Raw genomic sequence first — 25739 nt, 5'->3', positions numbered from 1 at the left:
TCCCCCAGCGAACAACAGAGAAGAGGAGGACTCTTCTCAGATCCCAGTAGGATAGATCCAGAGCTCGTTGGAGACCTTTTACCTTTCTTCTCATCCAGACCATGAAACTCCATGATTAGCTAGAGTGGTAGGGTCATATCAGTTTATTAGGTCACACAACATGTGACAGGTCCATGGCATGTCCCAGCTGGTCTAGGTTTTATTGGATTACTCATCCTCATCTCCAACACAGCAGCATGGGTTCACACAAGTCTTCAGTCCCATGTACATCATGACAGATCTAGTCAGTCAGATCCTACACTCATCCCGAAGCACAACTGGAGGTGCTGACATGGGGGAAATGGGCAGTAGGGGCTACTGTGCGTCTAATATATAATCTAATATGTGATCTTTCCATTTCCTAGGCATATATAATATGCGTAGGGCTTCAGACTAGGTTTAGTACTGAGCCCTTTCCTAGAGAGCGTAGGAAATCAAATTGACTGAAAATAAAGTCTAGATAAGTCTTATTTAAAACATAAAGTCATTTCAAAACTTTCTAATGAGCATGTTAAAAATTGTAGACACTTTTCTCTTTTTTAGGTAACTATGGTTCTAGTTTAATTTTTGCCATAAATTTCTCACTTTATTTCAAACACTTGTCACTTTTATAGCTTCTGTAATCTCTGAAGGTAGCACACAGCAGTGTATTTTCTTTACTGGTCTCTGCCACATACCTCATCTGAGGCAGTCTTTTCATGTTTTCCCCCAAAAGACAAAGACTTACTTCTATCTGGGGTATACCCTTTACATCCAGAATGTCTGGAAATCAGGTAAAACCAGCTCTCATGCTGGATACATCCTTTGTGTTCCCAGCTGATCTCCCTTTCTTTCAACTACAAATGCTTGCAGAAGGATTTAGATCCTGAAGGCTTCTACACATGTTTTGGAGTTGCAACTATCCTTACCTACATTCAGAGATGTAAATCAGATGTCCGCCAAGTCAACTGGACAGATATGCCATGAATTTCCTCAAACGTGGTGTGCTTTTGCTCCTACAGGACACTGTGGGCTGATGTTTCTTTACACATTAGCTTCCTGCAGCTATTTCTTTGTACACATATAAGTAGAGACCATGTATAGGAGTTTGCTTCTCTCAGGGCTGAATAGTTCACATAATGTGCTCTATGAAGTGTATTGGTATGATTTAAGACTTAGTAACTCTTCTTACAACATGTTCCATGACCACTTTCATTAACAATATGCCTTAGCCATTTTATGACATTTTTTGCTTATACTTCAAAGGGCTTTTAAGTTACTGTATCCTTAATCCTTCCCAGAACTTGACAGGGATGGTAGCTACGCACAGTCATCTCTTCTTACAAATCAGCACAAGGTGCTTATGTGAGTTTCTCACAATACAGGAGGAGCAGTGTCAAATTTAGGATTAGTATTTCAAAACATCTAGGACCTTCTTTCTTGTGTAGGTCTGTAAACATCTATGAAGATTTTTGTGCTCTAAAGAGTCAGCTTTCCAGACCAAAGAAGGGCTAGTTTTGCAGTCTGACCACAGCCATCTAGCTCAGACCTTATTTGATGTAGAGTCTTCTTGTGTCCCTTTGTAGCCAACAAGGAAAGAAAGGATTCTTCAGAACATCATTTAAAGCATGCAACAGACTTCTTTGAATCATGATCTTCTTTTTCTCTTGTCTAAACAGACAGATTGCAATGTTAAGCTTTCTAGTGGAGCTGTATAAAGATAGGTAGTATAAATACCCTTCTCTAATGCTGCATGACTAAATAAACCATTTGCCTTCACCCATTGCACAATATTCATGCCAGCTGCATATGTGAATAGGTTTTAATTCCAAATAATTGCTGGCTTTTAGTTTTGACATACTGAGCAGGATTCACTTGCCTAAACACAAGCATTTCAGTCATACGTATGAGATATTGTACTAGCTGTTGCAACTGCAGGGGTAGTGCAGGTCTCCCACAAATCCTGCATCATGTCATGGAGATCTTTTAGCTTCTCCAGGGTACTCAAACAATCCAGGCACCTCTGTTTAGGCAACCTTGTTCCACCTATTTGTAAGCAGACTTTTCGACGTCATCAGAAGGTATTAATTATTCTTCTTGGAAGTTGGATATTTCTGTTTTGTCATTTTCCACCTGCCAGTAATTCAAACAACTAAAACGAGCCTGGTTCTCATTTGCCAAATCCTCCAAGCAACTTCATGTAGCTTTACAGTCTGTCAATATTTACACTGTGAAAACTTACAAAATAACAGAAATTTGTTCCTAGTTTTAAATTTACCATGGAATTGAACTCATTTTTCCTTCCATTTGATAGTCTGAATAACATTTTTGTCACTGTTTTTCTTTGTTTTGGGCTTTGTCCTTCTTGGGGCCTGAAAAATAGCTAAATGAAAACATGGGGTTTTGTATGCATTGTAACCATCTCAAGCATAGTATTTTATGATTTGAAGAGAATTAGCATCAAATTAGCACTGATCAGTACTGGAAGAGAGATCTCTGTGGATATCTCAATGGCATTTTTCTTTCTGAAAGATAAAACATCCACAGAATTACCTCTTTTTGAATAAATGCCCGATATGATATCACTTCATTGTCCCTAGCTGTAGCTCAGCATTTTCTCAGTTGTTCTCATCTATGCCCGGAGAAACAGGAGAAAATAAGTCAGACTGAACAGAACACAGCCATGATGTTTACTTGCTGTGATGGGAATGCCCTTCATCTCTAACTTTGCACATGTCATCTAAGTCTTTATCTAGATGTGTTGCAAGACAAGCAAACAATTGAAAGACAAAGGGGAAAGGGCATATCATCATTTTATTTCCTTTAATTGTCTAAATAGTCATTCAATTTCACCTATGCTAATTCAGACTTCTAGAGATCCTTGAAAGAGAGAGGTAATTCCAGAGGCTGATTCTGCCCTCTTGTCATATAATCACAGAATATCAGTTTGGAAAGAACCTCAAGGATCATCTGGTCTGACCTGTCTTGGCATAAGCACAGACTAGACAGCATGGCCCAGCACCCTGTCCAGCTGAATATTAAAAGTGTTCAATGTCATAGGCATCTATTTCAGTGACCTGTGTGGCTGAGATGATTACCTGTCAATGGCTATAAAATAAGAAGCAAGGACAGGTAGCCTGGGAGCAATTCAGAGAAACTGTCTTGGTAGCCACGGATCAGGTTAGGAAAGACAAAGTCCGGATAGAATTAAATCTGTCCAGGGATGTCAAAGGCAACAAGAAAAGTTTCTATGGGTATGTCGGTGATTAAAGGAAGACTAGGGAAAATGTGGGCCCTTTCCAGAAGGAAATGGGAAACCTGGTTACCCGGGATATGGAGAAGGCTGAGGTACTTAATGACTTTTTTGCCTCAGTCTTCACCAGCAAGTGCTCCAGCCACACTGCCCAAATTGCAGAAGGCAAAGACAAGGACTGAGAGAGTGAAGAATTGCCCACTGTAGGAGAAGATGTTTGAGACCATTTAAGGAACCTGAAGGTGCACAAGTCCATGGGACCTGATGAGATGCATCTGCAGGTCCTGAGGGAACTGGTGGGTGAAGTGGCTAAGCCACTATCCATCATATTTGAGAAGTTGTGGCACTCTGGTGAAGTTCTCATAGACTGGAAAAGGGGAAACAGCCCACATTTTTAAAAAGGGAAAAAAGGAAGACACAGGGAACTACAGGCCAGTTAGTCTCACCTCTGTGCCCAGCAAGATCATGGAGCAGATCCTCCTGGAAACTATGCTAGGGCACATGGAAAATAAGAAGGTGTTTGATGACAACCTACATGGCTTCACTAAGGGGCAAATCGTGCCTGACAAATTTGGTTGCCTTCTATGACATGGTTACAGCATTGGTAGATAAGGGAAGAGAAACTGGGGTCATCTACATGAAATTGTGTAAAGCATTTGACACTATCCCACACGACATCCTTGTCTCTAAATTGGAGAGACATGAATTTGATGGACGCACCACTTGGTGGATAAGGAATTGGCTGGATAGTTGCACTTAAAGAGTTGTGGTCAACAACTCGATGTCCAAGTGGAGAGCAGTGATAAGTGACGTTCCTTGGGTGTTGGGACCAGTGTTGTTTAATATCTTTGTTGGTGACACAGACAGAGGGATTGAGTGCACCTTCAGCAAGTTTGACAATGACACCAAGCTCTGTGGTGTGGTGGCACACTGGAGGGAAGGGATACCACCCAGAGGGACCTGGACAGGCTTGAGAGGTGGGCCCGTGCAAACCTTGAGAGGTCCAACAAGACCAAGTACAAGGTCCTTCCCATGGGCTGGGGCAATCCCAAGCATAAATACAGGCTGAGAGAGAAGTGGATTGAGAGCAGCCCTGTGGAGAAGGACCTGGGAGTAGTAGTGGATGGAAAACTGACTATGAGCCGGCAATGTGTGCTCACAGACCAGAAATCCAGCTGTACCCTGGGCTGCATGAAGAGAAGTGTGTCTTGCAAGACAATCACAGTGACCCATTCTGGCCCCTACATGTATCTATTCCATCACTGGACTACAAATTTTACAATGCGGAAAGAGACACAGCTTGAGACAAAAAAAAAAACAAAAGAAAAATTTACATTGCAACTGCACTGCATAACTAGCAATCATCGTAATAGAATTACTGACATTATGTGCTGCTAAAGGAACAGTTAGTAGCTTGTCTCACTTGTCTGTAATTTACTCTGTGTCTATTTAGCCTTGATGTACAACCTAGGTCAATTGCTGTGCCGCTTTCCTATCTTCCTACTTCTGAGCTATAGAGAGAAATGTGTGTCGCATGAATGACTATCTCTCTTGGTCAAGCTTGTCTCTCATGCTGTTTGGCAGTGCCATGTGTTAATAAATAGTGCTGAACAGTTAATATCACCAGCTAATTGGCAAAGCACGTGTGAAGCAGATGTATTTAAATATAGAACGTGGAGGCTGAAAGAGTAACTGAAATGCATAAGTGATAAGGATTTATTATTAGAACAGATTAATGAGCCCACCTATTTTTTTTTCCCCCTCCATCTCTCATCCTCTTCCCTGGCCACGTGTATTTTTGATTCTTCACTTTCAGGAAGATTTTATTCCACTGTTGAGAAAATTGTGTTGGAGAATTTTGTGTTGGCTGTATGTCAGCACCTGGAAGGCCAAACCATTTATGCTGTGTATTGAGCATGTGGTATTTGTGTAGACTCAGGTCTGTAGTAACACAGTAACAACAGATTTATAAAGTGTTGATGAAAAAAGGATATGTGAAGAAGGGAGGGAGAGAAGTAGAGATGTGTATTTATTCTCATGTAGATCAGTTGTCTCAAAGACCTACAATGTTAAACCAAAATAACCTATTCCCTTTAAAAGACCTTTGGCTCAGGTCTCAGCCCTCTGCTCAGAGCTGCCGACTCAAAGGCAGCTTCCCACTGATGCACATCCTTCTGTTCACCCTCAGATGGGGAGGTTTAGGCTTACACCTTTTCTGTGGAGGTTGCCTTTCACCCTGGGATACCTGGACCACTTTGTAAGCAACCTTTGTGCCCACTGAAGTCATTGTGTGTATATTTATTTTCTCCACTTTGCAGCTGGAGATACTGAGAACTAGAGAGTGTAAGATGAGCATTTCATTAAGGTGAAAGTCTAAGCTGTAATTTAAATATAGATCTTGAATGAAAAGCAAACATAAGAATCTATAAGGAAAGATGTGTTTTCCCCATGCTCTTCTACTCAGACTACCATTGCTCTCCCTACTGTTTTACCAAGTGACAGGTAGCTGGGCAATAAGCAGGACAAGGCAATTCATCATGCAAAATTAGTCGTATGTTTAAATTAAACAAGTATGTCCATGCTTTTACTTGTTCATGCCTGAATGTTTACTGTCAAGAGTTTGTGGTCCAACAGCTATTGGATTGAATGGCAAAACACCTTTCCTTGAATTCAGCATACAGCCAGGTAAATGGAATTAACTCACTCTTGAACTGGACAATTTAGAGTTAACTTACTTCTCATTATTGGTCTTTCAAGTCCAAACAGGTGAGGCTACTTTTTTATTTATTTACAAAATGGTTTGATTTTAACAGTATTTTAAGTGGTAGTATGTCTCTGCAAGACATTCAAGCTATGTCTAATTTAGAAGGCCTGTGGATGTTTTAGCTGTGACATGATGCTGAACAGACACAGGTCCCAAGTATACACAGGTATCTTCAACCTCACAATTTCCATGTGAAGAATATCTGTTTATATGGATTAAGTAGTGGGGTGTAACACTTCCCTACCTAACTCTGATTAGGAGAGGAGGGGACTTAGATATCTTGATACAACATAGAGTGTCCATATCCATACCTGTTATCAATTGCTTGATCTACACACAGACTCAGTAGATTTCACTGGGCTTATGAAATAAAGTCCATAATAAAATACTTTCAAAAATGTCTGCAAAATCTTCTCCAAATGGAATAAAATCTAATGTAGGTCATTTTCATCTTTAAAATGAATGACAACATCTATGTGGAAAACCACGTAAGGATCCAAATCATCCTCAGTTATACCCATGAGACCACATAAAAATGAAACAAGGGCAGGATTTTCCCAGCAAACAGAAGTTTCTTTGGATTTATCCCACACATTGCAACTTCCCATGGTTGAGACATGATGTGGAATGTTATCCATTGCAGGGTTTGCTTAACTGAGCTTAGTTTTCGGCACACCAAAGCTCCCCTAAGCTACAGATTTTGCTTTTATTGTTTGGGTTCTGTTGGAAAGATATTTACAGTTATTCTAACATTACCCTTCATAAACAGATTACCATTGCAAATTGCACTATGGGGAAGTGGTAAAAAATTTTGGGCAGGATTAAGGTAATCCTAAAACAAGGTAATAAAAAACACATGTAAGTGCTCTATTTTTAAACAGAGACAAGATGAGACATATAACGTCTCTCAGTAAATTTTCTGGAGTAATAAACCTTTAAACCTAACATACAATATATATTCATGTTTGTGTGTGTGTGTGCCTGTGTACATGGGTATTTTCTTAAACTTTCCTTTGCCAAGATACAAAGCCCAGCTTGTCAGAGTTACATCATGTTTGTAAATCTCCTCTTCAGTGAAATTTGTCTGACATCAGCCTTCAGCTCATGTAGGAATAAGTCTTCTTTGGCAGACAAATGTTTGGGGTTTTTTAAATTTTTGTTCAGAATCTATTTCTTGGAAGGTCTTTTTCTAAAAATTATTATTTTATCAACTTTCAAAATAGAGGGAATAAAGGGACAGGCCAGACATAAGCATTTAATGTTTATAAATCTTACCTTCTTGCTATCTGTAACAACATCAGTAAACAAAGGGAAAATTATTTTTCAAAGCTGATGTTAGACACTTGATATTTTTTTCTCTTTTGAAACATGTGCTTTCATATAGGTGTTTTTCTCCCATTATTTGAGTAAGTGCTGAATTTTATCCTTGCAGATGTGAGTGACAAATTCCCTGCTGGCTTCAGTCAAATGGAAAGAAGTGTTTAATGCATATGATTGTAAGCTCCACCTGAGTTTATAAAACAAGGGGCAGATCTTAGACAGATAAAAAAATGCCATTGTTATATGGGGCAACTTATCCTGCCCCTAAGGCAGAGTTGTCATAACTCCATGGTGCAAATAGTTGCAGCTTGAAAGTGGAATTGTTACAGCCCTATCTTGTAATGAAGGTAATTTATATTGGCTGAAAACCTATCCCAGTGATTTAGATCCTGATCTTGTTTACACCAAGGTTGATGGCAAAATTACAGGTGGATTCAAATAAAAATCAAAGTCAAATGACACTGAAGCCTCCAGCAGTATTACAATTGACTTGAAAGACAACCAAAAGAATGGGTGCACTTATGAATTCACTGTCATGGAAATTACTTGAAGGAGGCAGTCTGCCTGGTCTACCACCATATGACTTCCCATGGTCATGCAATTTTGCCTGTAGGATTCAGCCGGAATTAAGACAAGCTCAGATTCTTTTTTCTTTTCACCTCACTGTTTCTTTACGTCTGGGCAGCTCACTAATTTGTGTCATGTGTGAGGAATTTCACCACAAATACTCTTAAATCTTTAGGTCTTTTTCTTTTTAATTATGGCTTCCTATTTTTTACTGCCACCTCTTTAATCCTGAAAAGATAATACACTGATCTCAAATCCTGCTTCAGGGTGGCAGCTAATTGCATATTTGGCCAGGCACTGGACTTCCTTCCTTATAATGTTTGTCTCAAGTGTTACACGAAAGCAATTTGTGGTGCATTTTACTAGCCAAATGTATATAATATTACATATTATTAGAATGTTATTAAAGCAAGACTTTTGTTGTTCTCCAGCCAAACACAAAGAACTCTTTTCCCTTGTATAAAGAAGTTTCAAAGTTAAAACTTCCTGCCTCTTCAAGCTTCCAGCGGTGTCCTGACCTTAATGAACTGGGAAAGGCTATTTTTCTCATTCCAGGAAGAAGATGTAGATATTTTCCATTCTTGTGACTTAAGGCAGGACAAGGTGTGACTACACCATGTGTGGATACCTCTGAGCTAATTCCAGCTAACTTGTTTGGGTAGTGCATGCAGGAGAGTGCAGAGAAAAGCCCAAATTGGAGGAGCAAAGTTGTAATTCTGCTGAACTCCGTGCTGCCAGCAATGCCTGAGGAAGCTGCATTCAAGCTAAACGTGTTGCAGTCACATCTTAACCTTGTCTGAGCTGTTCCCTTACCTTTTCACCTCCTTTTCAGCTCACCTTCTAAGTGTAGTCTCTGCATCTTGCTTTCCCTGATTCAAATCATGCAAGAACCTTGCCTATGCCTGGTGTTAACTCTATAACGATAGAAGAAAGCATTCATTCAGGACCCAGAAGTAGTTTAGAAAATTTATTTTCTAGATCAAGGAAGTGAAGCAGAAAGATGGTCTTATCCAAAAGCTGGTCTCAAGGGGAGCAGAACAGGAGATATGTAGACGGACTGCAGGCAGGCAAAATGACCTTCACATGCATGGGCACCTGTGAACGGGACACAGTTGTGTCTTCAGTTATTTGCAGCCCAATCTGTTGTGTTCCCTCTATCTGGGTATTCTTTGCTTTTGTAGCCTGGCCTTGTTCCTTCACCCTCTCTACCCATCAGGACCAGGTCTCCTTGTCTGACTCTATCCCTCTTCCTATCCCAGTCTTTCCTTCAAAGTAGCCCTGTAGAAAAAGCTTCTTACCGGTCTTCTCTTTTGGTGGCATTATGAGGCCTATTTGAAACAGGGAAGAAAGTGGAACTGGAAAGTATTCCTGCTTCAGATTAAATCCACACACACATGACAAATCTTGTAGCAGAAACTTCATATCCGTGATCTACTGAGGAGATACAAATGGCTTCAAGCTTTCATCAGCAAAGTGTTCTGTAGAGATCTGGGTTTTACCTTATATTTAGTGTAGAAAAGGGATTTAAGAATTCCAACAGGAGAATCACTGGAGCCAGTGTGTGGTAGGATGAAAAAGTAAAAAAGGTTGTTGAAGGCACCAGTAGAGATGGACTATGCATCAAAATAATGATTAAACTCAGCTGGTCTTCATATGCGGGAGTTGTGTCAAACTGCTTAATCCTTTACTTGAACAGCACCCATGTGCCAAACCTACATGTATCTTCTCAAGACCACAACCTCAGGGGAAGGCAGCCTTGCACACTGGAGCAGCAACAGGGGCTGGTGTAGGAGAGACACAGTCATTAACCCTGTCACTGGCAGCATCTACAACATACAGTTCACCCACTCTTCAGAACCATCCCTGTTCCAGGTTGATGGTTACAGTGAGGGCTTTGTCCATACTGCTCAAACTAGTCTTCTCCCAGATGGTCTACACATATCTATGCTAGACTGCACATGGCCCTCATCACCTCTGAGTCCCATCAGGAACCTTGGTAGGCCAGAGGTACAATTATTTTTACATTTGTGGAGATTCTTAATTCACACTGCTCAAAATAGTGTGAGGACACAGTCCACCAAACTGATGGACAGGGTGTCGTAGCCACCCAATTGTATTTCTATGGTGTCAGGGCATGAGGACATGCGGTGATGTCAGCAGATTGAAGAGCTGCTGGAATTATGTTGGAAAGGAGGCATCCAAACCTGGTTTGATCTTACCCATGCTGTTTATAAAGAGCAGTCCTTGGAGTGAGCTACCCCAGAACTTGGCCCGGGGAACCTGTGAGTTTGACATTGCAGATATATCCCCGGTGTCCATGGTACACTTTTCAAGAGCACTAATGGGTTTGTGTCACTTCCAGCCTAAGGCTGGCTCCTCTCCAAGTTGGAAAATGCCTGGTCAGAGTGAGCTTGGGTTCAGAGAGAAACGCAGTCTCTTTGCTCACCTCCCACGACAGGGTTCCCTCAAACACCAGGAGATACGTGTTACTGAGTCCTGTTTTGTTTTATATTTCGTTTTAGATAAGAAACATGAGAAAGGCTCACAAACCCATCTTTCTGTTCAGGCGGCACAAGACTTGAGTGGAAATATGATGTATTTCGCTCATCACTCAAGCTTTTAAACTAGTGTAAAACGATGATTTTGAAACATTAGCTTTTTTTCCTCCCACTTTGCCTTGACCTGAATTTAGGGAACCGACAGATTCTTTCCACCCTCCATGTCCCCTGCAAGAAAAAATAAAGTTTTGGATTTCAGCAATTTTGATGCTATTGTACTTAAAAGATCCAGTTGGAAATGCAATGAATATCTTGTTGATGACATCCCAGTGACAACTGAAGTTAATAAGGGTTGTAAAAAGACATTTACTTCAACTGACTTATTGCAAATGCACAAAGGCTGTCAGTTTCATTAATGCAAAAAATGTAGGAAAAACCCTGCTCTCTTTCCTTTCTTCCTTTCTTTTTGAAGTTGCAAATATGTTACAAATAAACTGGCAAATAGATTTAATATTTGACATAAAGAACCTCTGTCCCAGATGTCTGACATAATTTATAAATTACTATGCTTATAGAAAGTGTGCTATTGCTATACCTTATTTTGTTGTAATGACTGGATATTATTCTTTGAGCAACAGGGAACAAAATAAATCAGCAGTAACTAGGTAATGTCCTATAAAACACATACATCAGCACAAATTCTATTCATATTTGAGCAGCACAGACTGAGGCTCAGTTATATAGCGAAAAATTTTAGCATGCCCATTTTAACAGTCTCTCTTGAAATATTTTTAAACCATTCCTTAGTTTTGTTAATGTTTTGAAATGGTGTTTTCTAGAGAAGACAATTAATCAGAAGCCACCCTGTTACCTATTCTGTAAACTGAGCAATCTTTATTGTTGCACTAAGTCACTCACAAGGATGAGAAACAATGTCTTTAATGCTGAAGATTTCATCCATGACAATTAGGATTCCTTTTTCCAGTGACTGCATTTTCACCTTCAAATCCCAAAGGTCAGAGAGAGGTAATGTTTTCATTAAAACATACCTGCTAAGGTGACCTAAGCCTTAACATAAACAAAGTCTTTTAAATGCAGACACCTGAAATACCTTGGTTTTCAATCCTGGCTCCAGTGTTTGAATCTCAAAGGTGAAGAAGGCATACTAAATTCCTTTGAAGCCCAGTTTTCTAGCCCTAATCTACTTACTAGATGTAGATTTACACTTGAAAACAATTAATCATGCATGTCAAAATTATGTTTTTAGCAAATTTTAGATATGCAATATTACACATGCATGTATGTACTTCCAATTTGTAAAGGTAGGTATTCTTAAAGTAAAAATATCCCATCTTTTATTTTATAAATATAGCTTATGTTTTTATGTGGACAGGTAATATAAACTTTTTATCAATAGTAAGGAAGGGTAAGCCCAAGAGAGAATCTTTCAATACAGCATATACTCACAGACTATTACTGGGTATCAACTGATAAAGACAAAAATGTGTCAGATTTTTAAGGGTACAAATCATCATCAAACTATGTGCACAGTTTACATAGGTTAAGAATCTGAACCCCAGGTCTCACTAGTTTCTGTAAGGGTGAAGCAGTAGCTTTTTCAGCACCCCTGCATTTTAATATCATCGAAACCTACAGTTCAGCAGGGGTATCATCTGTGCTCCTGACTGACCTGCAGCCCATATCATGCTTCCTCCAAACTCCTCTGGGAGGTAGGTGACAGATTTATGTTTCTTCTGTTTGTATAAGGAAGTGGGATAAATCTAATCTTAAGGATTGTCTGTCCCAACATCTTTGCTGACTGTCTCTCCAGCAACATCTATTTTTCCTTTAATTATTCTAGTCTTGTGCTATAAAGTGTAAATTCTATGTATGCATGTTCCTGTCTTCTTGTCAGTGAATGGGATGCACAGAACACTCAAAATCTATAGTTGCTGATAAAGGTCAGAGGGTAGGATTCAGTGTTCCTTCTGAGACACTTCACTTACCAAATATGTTAAAAATTTCTAAGCATCATGGTTTACAAGGGAAATATTTACAGCTGCAGCATCATTTGCTCACACTTTGCTAATAAACAAAGATTTATTTAGGAATTTTCCTGCAGCTCAGATCTAATCTGCTGGATGTTTTCACCTTTTCACTAGTAGAGATCTATTTATTAACCTATCTGAAATGAACCTGGTGCTTATAGTTGTTGTAAATTTCCATATTAAACAAACAAACATCAATAAAACATGCAACACACCTGGAAAGTTTGCTTTTTGAAGGAAAAGTCCCCATGCTTTAGTAGATAGGGGTGATTTTGATGTCAGGAAACTTCTTTGATTCATAATATGTAAGATCCAGTCTAAATGCTACTGCTAACTTGTGTCTGTGTGTTAGGTGTGTAGCAAACTGAACTTTCTCAGATAACCCAAGGTAACTACTCAGTGCAGAGAAGCACCCTTGGAGGAAACCAGAGGGAAATGCTCCACAACTTGACATTAGCACCTAAGTTTAGGGACTTAGGTGGATAAAGCGTTCCTCTACTGGCCTCAAAACCACTTATTTCCATTGCCTGTACAGGCAACTTAGTCAAGGGGAGTTCACATAATATAATTTTAGATATCTAAAGTTCTTTGTTTTTTTTTTTTTTTGTCAAGTGAAGTGGAAAAACAGAGCAGCCTATGGAGATCTGAAAGGACAGGAACACGAGAAAACTGAGATGGTGGTCTTCAAACTCAGGAAGAAATTACTTATTATATGCATAGAGTCTTCTTGTTAAATGTATCAAATGTACACATGAGTGTGTAGTCAGCTTTTCCACTGCAAGACTTAATGCCACTCTTTTTTGGAGAAGCTAATTCTGCTTCTTTGTAATATCATGAACTTTGCAGTGTGGCAAATTCTACTTTTGTTCAGCCAAGCCTGAATCTTCGAGAGCAGTAAAACTGCTCAATAATAATAAATAATTATAAATTAAATATTGAAACTAAAACTGGACATATCACTTAACTGATGTTCCATGTACAGTATAGAAGCTAGTAAAATATTTATTATACAGTTAAACAGTGTAATGATTTAGGGAAATAATAAGGCTGCAAGAAAAAAAGGATTTGTGGCCCTGTCCTGAAAACATGTACATTTCTCTTTACCTGTTATACTTGTTCTGTAAAATAAAAAGGGATTGTCCATGTGTTTAATGTCTGCAAAGTTGTATGTTAGCAAATACACGCATGAGTTGGGTCTACTCAAGGGAGGAAAATCAAGCAAAAAAATTAATTCCAAGGAAAGGAATCTAACAATTCAAGGCTGTATATATTATAACAGTAACTTAGGAAAAGACTGAGTGAATGCATGTGTAGCCAAGAATGCCAATAATAGGCCACAGGAGTATGAAACAGCCTTGGCTCTTGATCCAACGTCAGTGGAGGCCCATGGACTCAAGTTAGATTTTGCACCAGGTCCTCAAAGATCCCTCAGAGTAATCTCAACACTCATAAACACTGCCCAGAGAAATTAAATGGGTAGCATGACCCTGACTTGCTTTCCTTTCAAGAGGTAACTGTTATCTATGATCATCCGTGGTGCTACATCAATCACACCAGCTACAGATCCATCTGGGGCCCAGATATGAATTTTGAATAGATTTGTTATGCTGGATTAGGTCAGAAACAATAGGAGACTGCACTGGGATGATCAGACCTGGCTTTTCATTTCTACTTCCACAGAGTGTGAGAGAATGAGAGGGCAAATAAGGTGAGAAATCTTAATCACTCCACTTAATCACCCGCTATATAATGCTTAGATAGGTCAGTGACGTAGGAACATGATTACACCAGAGCAGACTTAAATATCTACTTTTTGCAGGAGGTCTTGAGCTGGGAGCCCCTTGAGAACGTCTGTGAACTGCTGTGAATGAGCTCAGGTTTGAAAGTGGAGGGTCACATATATTACACAATTTGCTTTAAAGAGGAACTTTGGTTCATAAAATGTTTTCTCATATTCTTTTTTATTTGATTTTCTTATAGCTTTTTATGTTCAGAGGGGGGGACGGGATTCTTTACTAGGGTCTTTTCTTATATGTTTCTTAGATTTCATGCTTGCAGTCTCAAAGACTCTGAAAACAGATGTCTGGTTTTCAAAGAAGGTTTTATTTTTTTTGTCAATGCCAGACATTTTACAGTAGAAAATACCAAACAAAAACAAAGCCCGTGACTTCTGATGTCTTCTGTTTCCTTATCAACCTATGTTATGCTTGTTAATCAGGGTGACTGGGGGTGATTGGGAGTTTTTTAAACAATTATAATGTATACATTGTTCACCCCCCCAACATCTGTTTATTTTACAACAACATGAACCTTGGGAAAAAAAAAAAAAAAAGTAGTTGCTATTATAGATTTTTTTCAAAGTGAAGAAGTAAACAAGCAGCTTTCACATTTGCTACATCAAACGGATGCTATTTATTTAGTTGCTTGAGGCAGGAGGCCTGATCAGAAGAGAATTTCTTTTATGGCCTAAGGTGGTGAACTATTTTTAATAAGAACAATGCTTAAGGAAAAGAAAATTCCTAAAAAACCTCTTCAATCAGTTGGAGAGGAGAGAAGGGAAATCCCCTCTTGTGGTAAGGAAAGGTAACAAGCTACTGCTCTATAACACATCCAGCCTGGGCTGATTTAACCTTCCTGCATTGGAGAAGGGAGATGTGTCACCAGGCATCATCTCATTTGAAAGCAAACGTGAAAACACATCACTTGCCAAAAAGTTCTTGTTTCTCCCATGAGTATGAGCAGAGATGAGGGCAACAGGATCAGATCTCAATGACTACCTAGGGACATTGCCAAGAAGGTGATGTCCTACTGCTCATTCTCTTCCACAGCTTTGTGCTTGTTTTGCTCAATAATGCGTGCCCAATCAAATACTCAAAAGAAAATAAGAAAAGCTAAAAATAATAAATGTGGAACTTTATTTATTGGCCTCCCACAAACAAGTAAAATGGCTCAAGGCAGAGGTAGCTGTCTGGGTGAAAATCATCCAGGAACCAGCTCAAGCCTTATTCCCTAACCCTACTCAGTTTACAAGTATAGACATAGCCCAAGGTCTTATTTTTTTAAACTACTTGCCAACAACATGCAAGCTAGAAATTAGAATCAGCTGAATCAAAGTTGATGTAAACAATTTCAGAAACCAAGACTACTGAACCCATCATCAAGAATCATAAGACTCACAATAAAAACAAAACATAAAGGTTTCATTTTTATATTTTCAGAGTTAAGCCTTAACTTGAGAAAATGACATACTTGTCACTTGAATTCTGTCTTCAACGTAAGCAATTCATTATGAGTGCAAAACCAGGAAAGATCACTGATTGTACATGGCCAAACTGGAATACACAATTTGATACACAATTAAAATATTGTAAGAATATGATAGAATTTGAAACTTCAAGATTTCTTTTAGGCTGTCATTACTATATTTTGATAATATAAAAGATTCTATAAACTATAAACTGGATTTTCAAGTAACAAAAATGACGAAATTTTACTCTCTAGGTCTCATATTTTGGAGTATTTCAAATTGTCTTTTAAGCACAATGAAAACTTTGCCTTACAACCACATTTCCCAGAATGTGTTGTTTTTTGGTTTTCATTTTTTTTATTTTTTCTGCATACAAAACTCTCCAAATGAACAGATACAGTCTGCTTTTCAACCCATCCCTTTGATGAGAAAATTCACTCTTGCCATCTTGCTGAACAAATAATAGCCAACATGTTAATATGAAAAGATAAAACAAGACTCTGAAATGCTCATTTGGGTCAAAATGAATTTATTTCCCAAGGTATAAGGAATCCCAGCTGAATTGGTTGCTGCAGTGACACAAGAAACATGCAAACTGTACCCTCGATTAGAATCTGGGAGAGAGAGATAAAAGCTTTATCTGTGTGACAAGAGCTGTTTGATAGACTATTAGATGACACTTTTTAACATTTGCTTAAATCTCACAGCTTCTGTTGGTGCTTTGTCACTGAAAAAAATCCCACACAAATTAATAATCTTGCCTTTCAGTGAAAGCTTTATGGCAAACAAAAGTGATGAGAGCAAATATGTAAATATTAATATTTTGCTTCAAAAACACATGCCAAGGCATGTGTATGTGTGTGTAAATGTTTAGCCACCATCACAGACTATAACATGTAAATCTGTTCATGTGTGTTTGTTTATTGTGTTTGTGTTTCACATGCCATTTAGCAGGTCAAGATTTTCAAGCGCTCATGTTTGTGAGTTGGCATGGACAACCATGAACAAGCAGACACTACAGCATGTAACTATGACCGTGATTTGAGATACAGATACATATATACTGTTCCAGTACGTGAACAAACATAAATATATGTATGTAAATATTCACACATATCTCTATGTATACATACACATCTAACCAGACTGTCATGCACTAATGTATTCATGCATGTATGTTTTTATATATATCAATACATGTAGATTTTCATTTACATAATATATATATGTGCATTATATATGCATATGTATTAAAAAAATACATCTATTGTGCGCATATGAAAACAAATACATGAAAACCTAAGTTTAAATAGGGCTTGACGTATTTTAATCTCCGTTTAATGCTTTGTCTTGGACAAGAGGCTCCAGTGAGACACTGTGATGACCTGATGTAATTCAATTGTGGTTTTGCTATGACTTCAGGGTGGTCACAGTCACACAGAGGTGGACTGAATAAATCAAGTACATGGCTGTAAATGAGAGATGAGATGAGTTGAGATGAGATGAGAGGGGAGCAAACCTTGCAAAGTGTGATGGGGATAAGGAGTATAGTTGGCTCCTTAATAAGGTTTCCCAGATTATCATATTGTATTTGATTATGGGTTTAGTGCAGATAAAAGTTCCTGCCTCTTCTCCTGAAGTTCCTTCAACTAATTCCTATGGCACATGGCTATAACTCACTCCTACTCACTCCATAGTTAGATGTGGAAAGGCCTACAGGGAAAAACCTTTTCTTCAGAGGCCTTAATAAATTCTGTTAAAGGACTGTAATCATCCCAGAGACTAATTTAGCCTTTGTTTTCCTTTAAAAACACAAAACCAGGGAAATTTCCCACACAAAGAAATGTCAGAGTTGAAGTTGTACATGGTCATACCCTATGTACTACATCAATAAGCACTTATCAAAGCAGAAATAACACTGCCAGCAGCTTTGAGGCATCTGCTTTTGTAAAACATCATAATCAAATATGCCTACAGGCTTCTTCCCTCCACCCGTTCTTCCTTAAGATGGAGATTAGATCCTGCTCTTCAAGATCATGTTAAGTATATAATTTGTGATTGCACTAAGCACTTTTCACTACTGATTTTCTTGAGTTTTAGTGGCTGCATCACACTGAGGCCAGAACATGGTAACTGATCAGATAGGTGGTCTAAGATGACTTTCCACCTGTCTGATTCTTCAGCTAGCTGGAAATGATAGTAGCTTCCCAGTATAGCTTTCAGCAAACCAAAAGCTACTGTAGATCACATCAAGAACAGTTTTACTTCCTAAATGGGGTTATGACTCACAGTCTTTTTGGATTTTGATAAGGTTGATGACATTGTATTTGTCATCTCTCCCTCTCCACTGCCTCACCTGTCTGACAGATGTTGTCTTTCACTGAGACAACCAAGTTGACTGTTTGTTCTGCTGTTTCATAGCCCCAAGTCAGTGTGGTTTAGCTTCCCAGATAGGGCTACCAGGCTGTGACATCCAACGATCTAATCCTCACTTGCTTCTGCTATCTCAGAGAACTAATCATCAGCTAAGGGGCTTGAGGGACCACTGGTCATGGTGTGGCTTCAACTGTTGCAGCTAAACAGGAACGAGATGGGAGGTATGAAGACGTATCTGTGTTCTGCATACTCATCAGTAGCCATAATCTGTGTTTGAGGAAAACAGTCACTCTTAGGGCAAAGTTCACCTTATCATAGAATAAACATGTTGATTAAGATGTATTAATCATATCTCTTGACTATCAAGGGATCTCAGGGATGTGAACATCTAAAAATAAGTGAAGTGAACTTACTCCCTACTAAGTTGGAATCTTATAATGTTTACTTTGTCACAGCAGTAAGGAGCTGATGTGCAGAAATTTGTTAATTTACAATGACTCAGCTATGTTAGACTGCAAATTTGTGTCCCAAGTGCTCTGAAATTCTCCAAGCAGCATTTTGCACTACTTTCAGTTTCTAGTAACATCAAGGAAAAATATCTATATAATGTGTGTGTATACGTATACAGATATGTATACGTGGGAGAGCCAAAAAGTAAGCTAAAATAAAAATGCACCAGAAATGAACTATCAGAAGTTATTCTACACAGAGCAAATCTGTTCTCCATGTCTACCTTAAAGCCATATATTGCAATTAAATCCACTTCTCTGCACCTGAGTCTATTCACTACATGAAAGCCAACCCAGTAAAAGTACTTATTTCACAGTAATTTGGCTATTAATTGACGTTTTCCTCCCGTGCTCCCCCTATTCAGCCTTACTGTCTTCCTGGAATGATTTATCATGAATGGTGAAAATTCCCATGTCACCTTGTAGTGTAGAGTAACTGGAAAGTGTGAATGGTGTTTGGAAGGACTCATTGTCTGATTTATGTTATGCCAAAAATAAGCACTTCTGCTCAGGCTCAGCCTTGTTAACAAATTTCTTCATCCGCGGGCAAAGCAGTCATTGCTGCCAAATTGTGCAGTAATGCAGACTCAGCAGGACTAGTTGTTCTTCAAATCATAATGCCACTGATTTTATTTTATTTTTTTACTTACTCTTGATTTATATCTGTTTAAGTGTGGGTGAATGAGGTCTAATGACCACCAGAAAGGCTGTTTTTGATTTGTACTGCTGAGTGAGCATCAAGCTTACTATTCCAGGGAAAATCCACCTGAGCCATATTAAATCTTAAAATATACTGGATATTAAAATGACAAACTTTGATTTCCTTTTTCTTTCATCTGGAGCACAAGCAGATATAAAAAAGAGGTCTAAAATATTGTTTTAATGTTAAAAAGTGTCCCCATAGGAAGAAAATTATTGCAATGCTAAGGAAATGCATTATGTAGTCAAGAATGAAAAAATACCTGTGATGTTATTTTTTTTTTTTATTTTGTAAGCCACCTAGCCCTCCCCACTAAAATATTATCAGTGTCATTTTTCAAAAGTAGAGAGACTACATACTCATGGGGGTTGTTGAGAGCACGTGGCTATTGCAGACTGTGGGGGCATATAGCAGTGAAAATGGGAAGGACCTTGACATAAGTACTTTGAAAATGCAGAGATCACTGTGACAGAGGAATCTGCGTAAGAGGGTGAGAGTGAGTCTATATTGCATTACCATATAATTTCTACCACTTCCACTGCAGTACCAGTTGCAGAGGCAGTGAGTGAGAAAGCTGTGATTAGAGCTGGCCTGCACTCGCAGTTTCCCTCTCAGGGGAATTCCGGCATTTGGAAATTAGTCCTTGTTCTGAATCACAACAAAGTGGTTTTTCTCTCAGAATTTTCCAGGAACTGAAATGAAATAATGATAAAAGATTGAGTTCAATCAAAGCATTCAGTTGCAGGTTTGTTTTTTTTTTTTTTTTTTTTTTTTTTCCTTCAAAACAATTATTGTGTCAAATAAATACATTTTAAAGATATTTTGAAACAAAAATAAAAATATTACAGTCCAATACAATTGAATGTTATTTTTTTTTTTCTGGTAGAAATATTTACAACTTCATATAATTGCATTAAAAGCTTCAATTTTTATTAAAGCATTTTGTGATAGGGAAGAAGATGGCAGGCAGGAGGAATTTTAAGCTAACTTCAGTTTTGCCAGGGGAAAGCATAGACTTATGGGTCTCTGCAGGAGAGTAGTTCCTAAACTATGTGTTTAACCTGGACTTATTCCCTACCAAACTTTATAAAATGACACAATGGATTTACCTTTTTTAAAATGCTCAGAATAAATCACTGCTTTTGAGTAGTTGCTTCATCACTTTGGTCAAAGATCCACTATTATGTATCTCTGGCTTTCTTTGGTAGCACGTTAATGGTTTTAGAGATTTTATTTATTAATTACAAAAAGAGAGAGATATTTGTACAGTTTCACCTGTACAAGACAAAAGTTTCACCTGTACAAGACAAAAGATTCCTGCACAGAAGAGTGCTATCAGCTCCAAGGTAAATGCAGAGAAATTATTCTGTAAGACTAGAGTCACCTCAGTGTAAAAGGAAAGCCAGAATCCTCTGAAGGGTGGTATTGTAACACCGGCATGAACCTGCCTGTCCTCATCATGTGGGTAAACAGCAAAGCAATGCCAACCAACCCAAATGCCTCTCAGTGAGACACAAACACTGATAAATATTTGTGGGATCTCTTGATTTTGTTTTGTTTGAAGAAAGGAGGTAGGTACTTTTGGAAATTGTGTGTAGGATGTAGCTGGAGATAGTTGTTTATCCATTGATTGGGATTTTAACTAATGCTTTTTTGGGGGTTTGGATTTCACTGTAAAGAGGTCATAATATGTGCTGTTTCTATGGAGAGGAAGTGGATGTCTTTGTCCAAAAGTTCACAATCATAAGTTTTCAGGTCTGGGCTGGAAAACAAAAACATTCAGCTTTCAAGGGGGCTGATTTTGTAAAAGTCAGATATTCTGAAGGAATCAAAAAAATTATGTGTCAACCCCAAATTTATTTGGAAACCTTCTGCCTGACCACTGACATTGACAGCAGAGTAGGAGCAGGTCCTGTTTATGGTAAGCTTTATTCAAGTGCCCGAGGACTCATTCCCATCCCCAAAGCTCTTGCAACCTAAGCAGGTGGTTTGTAAAGGCAATTTTACTGCCTATCATTTGCTGAAGGAAGACAAATACACACAGGAAATCTGCAGCAGTAGCACAGCTAGAATTAAATGTTCCGAATGCCATGTTAGTATTGAAATGGGAAGGCCTCTCTGCCTTCTGTTTCAGTTTAGCAGAAATTTTGTTGAATTGGGATCCAGGACTTCTCATTCAAAGACATTGACTTGCCTTGTGCCTCAGTTTCCCTATCTGCAGGGACAATAATTATGTTATTTGCATCAGATTATAATTTACATCAAGTTAGTTGCTAAAATGCCATAGAATTCTATAACGTTCATTAAAATGCTATAAAAGAACAAGATTCATCCGCTATTCATTACTCATTGTGTAGGATTACTCACAGGGTAGGTTTTTTTCGGACCAGATGTCCACCATACTTTTAACCAAAATAATAATGTTATTAACAGAAATTACTGTAACATTGATAGTGAATGACAAATACTTTTATTCTGTGAATTCTTCTTCATATGTTGAAAGAAACGACCAAATGAAAAACAGCCTTTCTGCAAATGTTCCTATGAACTAAAGCCACTTACGGCAAACAGGCACGAGCAGCGAATTAAAAACACACACCAGATTTTGATCTCAGTTCAACAAGTTTTGCTTGGGCACAAGTCCATTGGCTTCTTCACCCAACCAAGTGAGACACAAATCAGGCTGACATACATATGCATATCAGATAAAAGTGCGCAGGGTTATGTCCATATTAGTCATGCGATAACAGGACAGATACATGTTAGGGTGGAACAGTGTTAGCAAATTATCTCACAAAAGGCTATTTGTCTTCCTTGGGACGTGTGCCACCGTTTTAACAAGTCTAAATAAATCTACATTCCTGACTTCCCGTCATGGAGACTTAATCCAGCTCGGTCAGTGAAGGGATGCAGGCTATAATAAATTGGTTGGGGAAGGAAAAGCACTCTGAAGGTCTTGCATTTGCCTTCCTATGAGTCCACATTTTTTCTCTCAGGCTCACCAAAGTGCCCAGCAGTGCAGCGGGAAAAGGGTGAAAGAAGGGACTTGTCGGAGACACCTGCAACCCAGCAAGAATATGGCTGGCTGGATTCTCTTCATAATGACTGGCCAGATGTTGAAACATCAGTGATGTGTTTCTTCTTATCCAGAAGTAAAGGCCCCAGAAAGATCAGCTGTTTCTGTATTAACTATGAATGAAGGGAGCTGAGGGGGACTAGCTTGGGTAGGGTGTTTGTCTTGTTGGATGCAGATAAATTTTACTTGAATCATGAGTTAGAGCTCCTCATGCCTGGCAACTTTCAATGGCAAAGTGTAAAGCCACTTCATTTTACCTTTTCCTGTATTAAACAGCAGTGCTATGATGACATGCCCGAGCCCTCTGCACCACAGGTCCCCACTCTGTAAAAGAGAAGCATCACAGCAGAAACAGCTGGAATTTAAACTCCCGATCGGTTTTGCTCAGGCCACCACTAATTTGCCCTGAAGTGCACTGGGAGCACTCACATACTTTGTCTTTCAGCAGCCTGTAGCTAGAAACTATAGCAAACTAACTCCTTAAATTTCTTCAATAAAATATGCCAAGCTTGCCTGCCTACACCTTAAATTAATCAATCACAGATTCATAGGGAGGAATGAGCAGAGGAGAGAGCATTAGACCTGTTTTCTTCTCCCCAAAACTCAGCAGAATAGAATGAATGACCTAGATCTCATCTGCCTGTGTTCACAACCTCTGCCTGTTGCTTTTAGGTTATGAGCTCTTTTGTAACAAGCCTCTGGCATATAGATATTTGTAAAACAAATTTTTGATCACAGGACCTTGCTGTCAGCTACCAAGTATTACTTGCTACACGGACTCTAGGACAACCATTGATTAAGGAAAATAGCTCTGGTCAACTCCTAACTCTGTTTAGTGGAGCAGAACCTAAACTGTGAAGTTTACATATTGTTTAATATTGTGACCTCTGCACACTTGCTAATCCCTCATCCACTGCTCTGCAGCTTCTTTCTTGTCCACAGCTTCCAGACTAATACCCAGAAAGATGCTTGGATTTCCAAAACTGCAAACTACGCAGCTGTCAAATTTGCAGGGGACATTTTGTTGAGTCAGCACACTGCCCCAGCACAACCACTGCTATAGGATCTCTCCTTCCTATGGATAATCACATCTTCACATGCATCAAGCACCTTCCCACTGCATCAGGATTTTGATACTAGCAGCAAGATTGCTTATTCCTCTTAGGGTAAGCTGAAATACAACCAACAGAAAGACTTTAGAGGCTATTACCAGATAAATAATATTTCAATAATCAATGTTTCTATCCTTTGAATCACTAAATTTTCCCCATTGTGGTGATTTAAAAAATACTATCAAATTTTATTGGTCATTTTGTGTTCAGGAATATTTAATTTGATATGAACGCAGGATTGTTCTTTTTTTTAGCCATGAACACCCAGTGCTTCACTGGTACAGACTCAGAGTACAGGCTCACAGAGAAGTAGAGAGGACATAAATCCACAGTGTATCACTCCTCTACAATATGTACACACTGACATGTACTTACCTTACTGCACACATAAGGTATCTCGTCCCTCTTTTATGGAGAGTTCATGCCTCACAAGCAGTGCTCAGGACGCAGTTGATGCATTGAAATTTCCCATCCTAGCTACATCTTATTCATTACCTGTATAATTGCACACCAAAAATCACTGTGAAGAAGATGGTGGACCTGCACTAGTGTATAGGTAATAGGGAACCAGAATAAAGTGGTGGCACTTTCTTGTAAAGCTTCTGTTTTAGACAAAAAAAAAATGGGGGGACACTTGGAATGACACTTCACCTAATCTGAAATGAAATTTCAGATGGCTCAAAGCTAGTACAAGAGGAAGACCTGTCCTGGAGGATATTGGCTGAGAGAAAATCAGTAGGTAGGCACATAGATCCCACACCAAAATAGTTGTATATGTATATATGTCCAAACTAAAAAACCTGGCAGTGCCTGCCATGTAGAGTTTCACTGAGAAACACTGATTCAGCAATTCTGTACCATGTATAAGAAAAAACACGTTACTGCTTCTACAATGATGTTGATGGGAATATCTTATTATTAAGAAATACTGAACAAAAATTAACTTGTAGTCCTAGTAGGAAAGGATTTGTTCCCTCCAAGAAAATGCCTTCTTGTCCTTCCATCTTAGAAAATCTTTTGTCTCTTCTAGGAAATAGCAGCTCTCCTCCAGGTATTTCTGCTGTTTAAATTTCAGTTTTCCTGAAATGTGGCAAAACAAAAATGACACTAATTTGAAAGCTTTGAAATAGCAGTTCAAAGGGAAATGTTTCATTTATAAGTATCTTATCACAAATCAAGCAATTCTCAACATAAGTACTTCCCAGGGCATAAAAAAACCCTGACTCAGCCTCATACCTTTGCTGAAAAAGAAAATCATCCTATTTAGATAAATAATTGCCCCTATGCATGACTTTTTTTTTTTTTTTTTTTTTTTTAAATAGTGGGCACAGTGCTAAATAAGTGTGCAGGCTATGAATAAGTTTGATAGAAAATAACTGAGGGCAAATAACACAGAAAAGGGGTGGAGGCTTTGAAATTAGGTTGTGTAAGACATTATTAGGAAATATTAAGCAAAGGCCTTCCCTGAAACACAATCATGTTAATACTGAAATGAAATTAAATACCTTTTAAATGTAAGGTGCACACTTCACGATATAGATTCTCCCAGGGCTTTGATTATGACATGACAGGAACAATAATTAATATTATATGGTGATTTCTGTTTAAATCTGGTTGTTTCAAGAGCTGTAATCACCACTACATAAGCAAGTTGTCCTTCAATAGCTTAGAAAGAAATAGGACCCAGAGCAAAGGTAAACATGCAAGCCTATTTAATTATAGGCATTTTTTTTTGCAATAGTCTAATTGGACCTGGAATTTGGATTTTTCTGAATATTTTTAGTAGTTGCAAGTTAGATCCTGTCTTGAATCTAGGTACTTTTCACATATCAGGTCAACATTTATTCTGTATAATGTAACAGAACAGTCTTGAGGGAAATGATGCCTTTTTGCTCTGTATCTTTGGCCTGAGACATCATCCTTGGAGACTGAGCCATTTGAAACAAATAAATAGTCCTTAAACAGAGCTGTGAAACTCACAATAACATCTGGCATGGTGAAACAGAAATGAGTGATTATCATCTCCCAGCAGAGCAATGGGAACCATCTAGTCTCCGTCTATCAAGAAGAAAATAATTAATGCTTTAAAAAAAAAAAAAAAAAAAAAAAAAAGATATTTTACAGAGCCAAATTAAGTTTACCTAATCAGATGCTCTAATACAGGGAAATTTGTCTGGATCACCATTTAACTAAGTGGTTATTCAAGTGGGTGTGTAATATTTAACAAGAATCTCAGATATTTGCTCTCTTT

This window comes from Tyto alba, unplaced genomic scaffold (genome assembly GCF_018691265.1).
Source record: "Tyto alba isolate M040663 unplaced genomic scaffold, T.alba_DEE_v4.0 Super-Scaffold_2, whole genome shotgun sequence".
Lineage (NCBI taxonomy): Eukaryota > Metazoa > Chordata > Aves > Strigiformes > Tytonidae > Tyto > Tyto alba.
Note: the sequence above shows the minus strand (reverse complement) of the source record.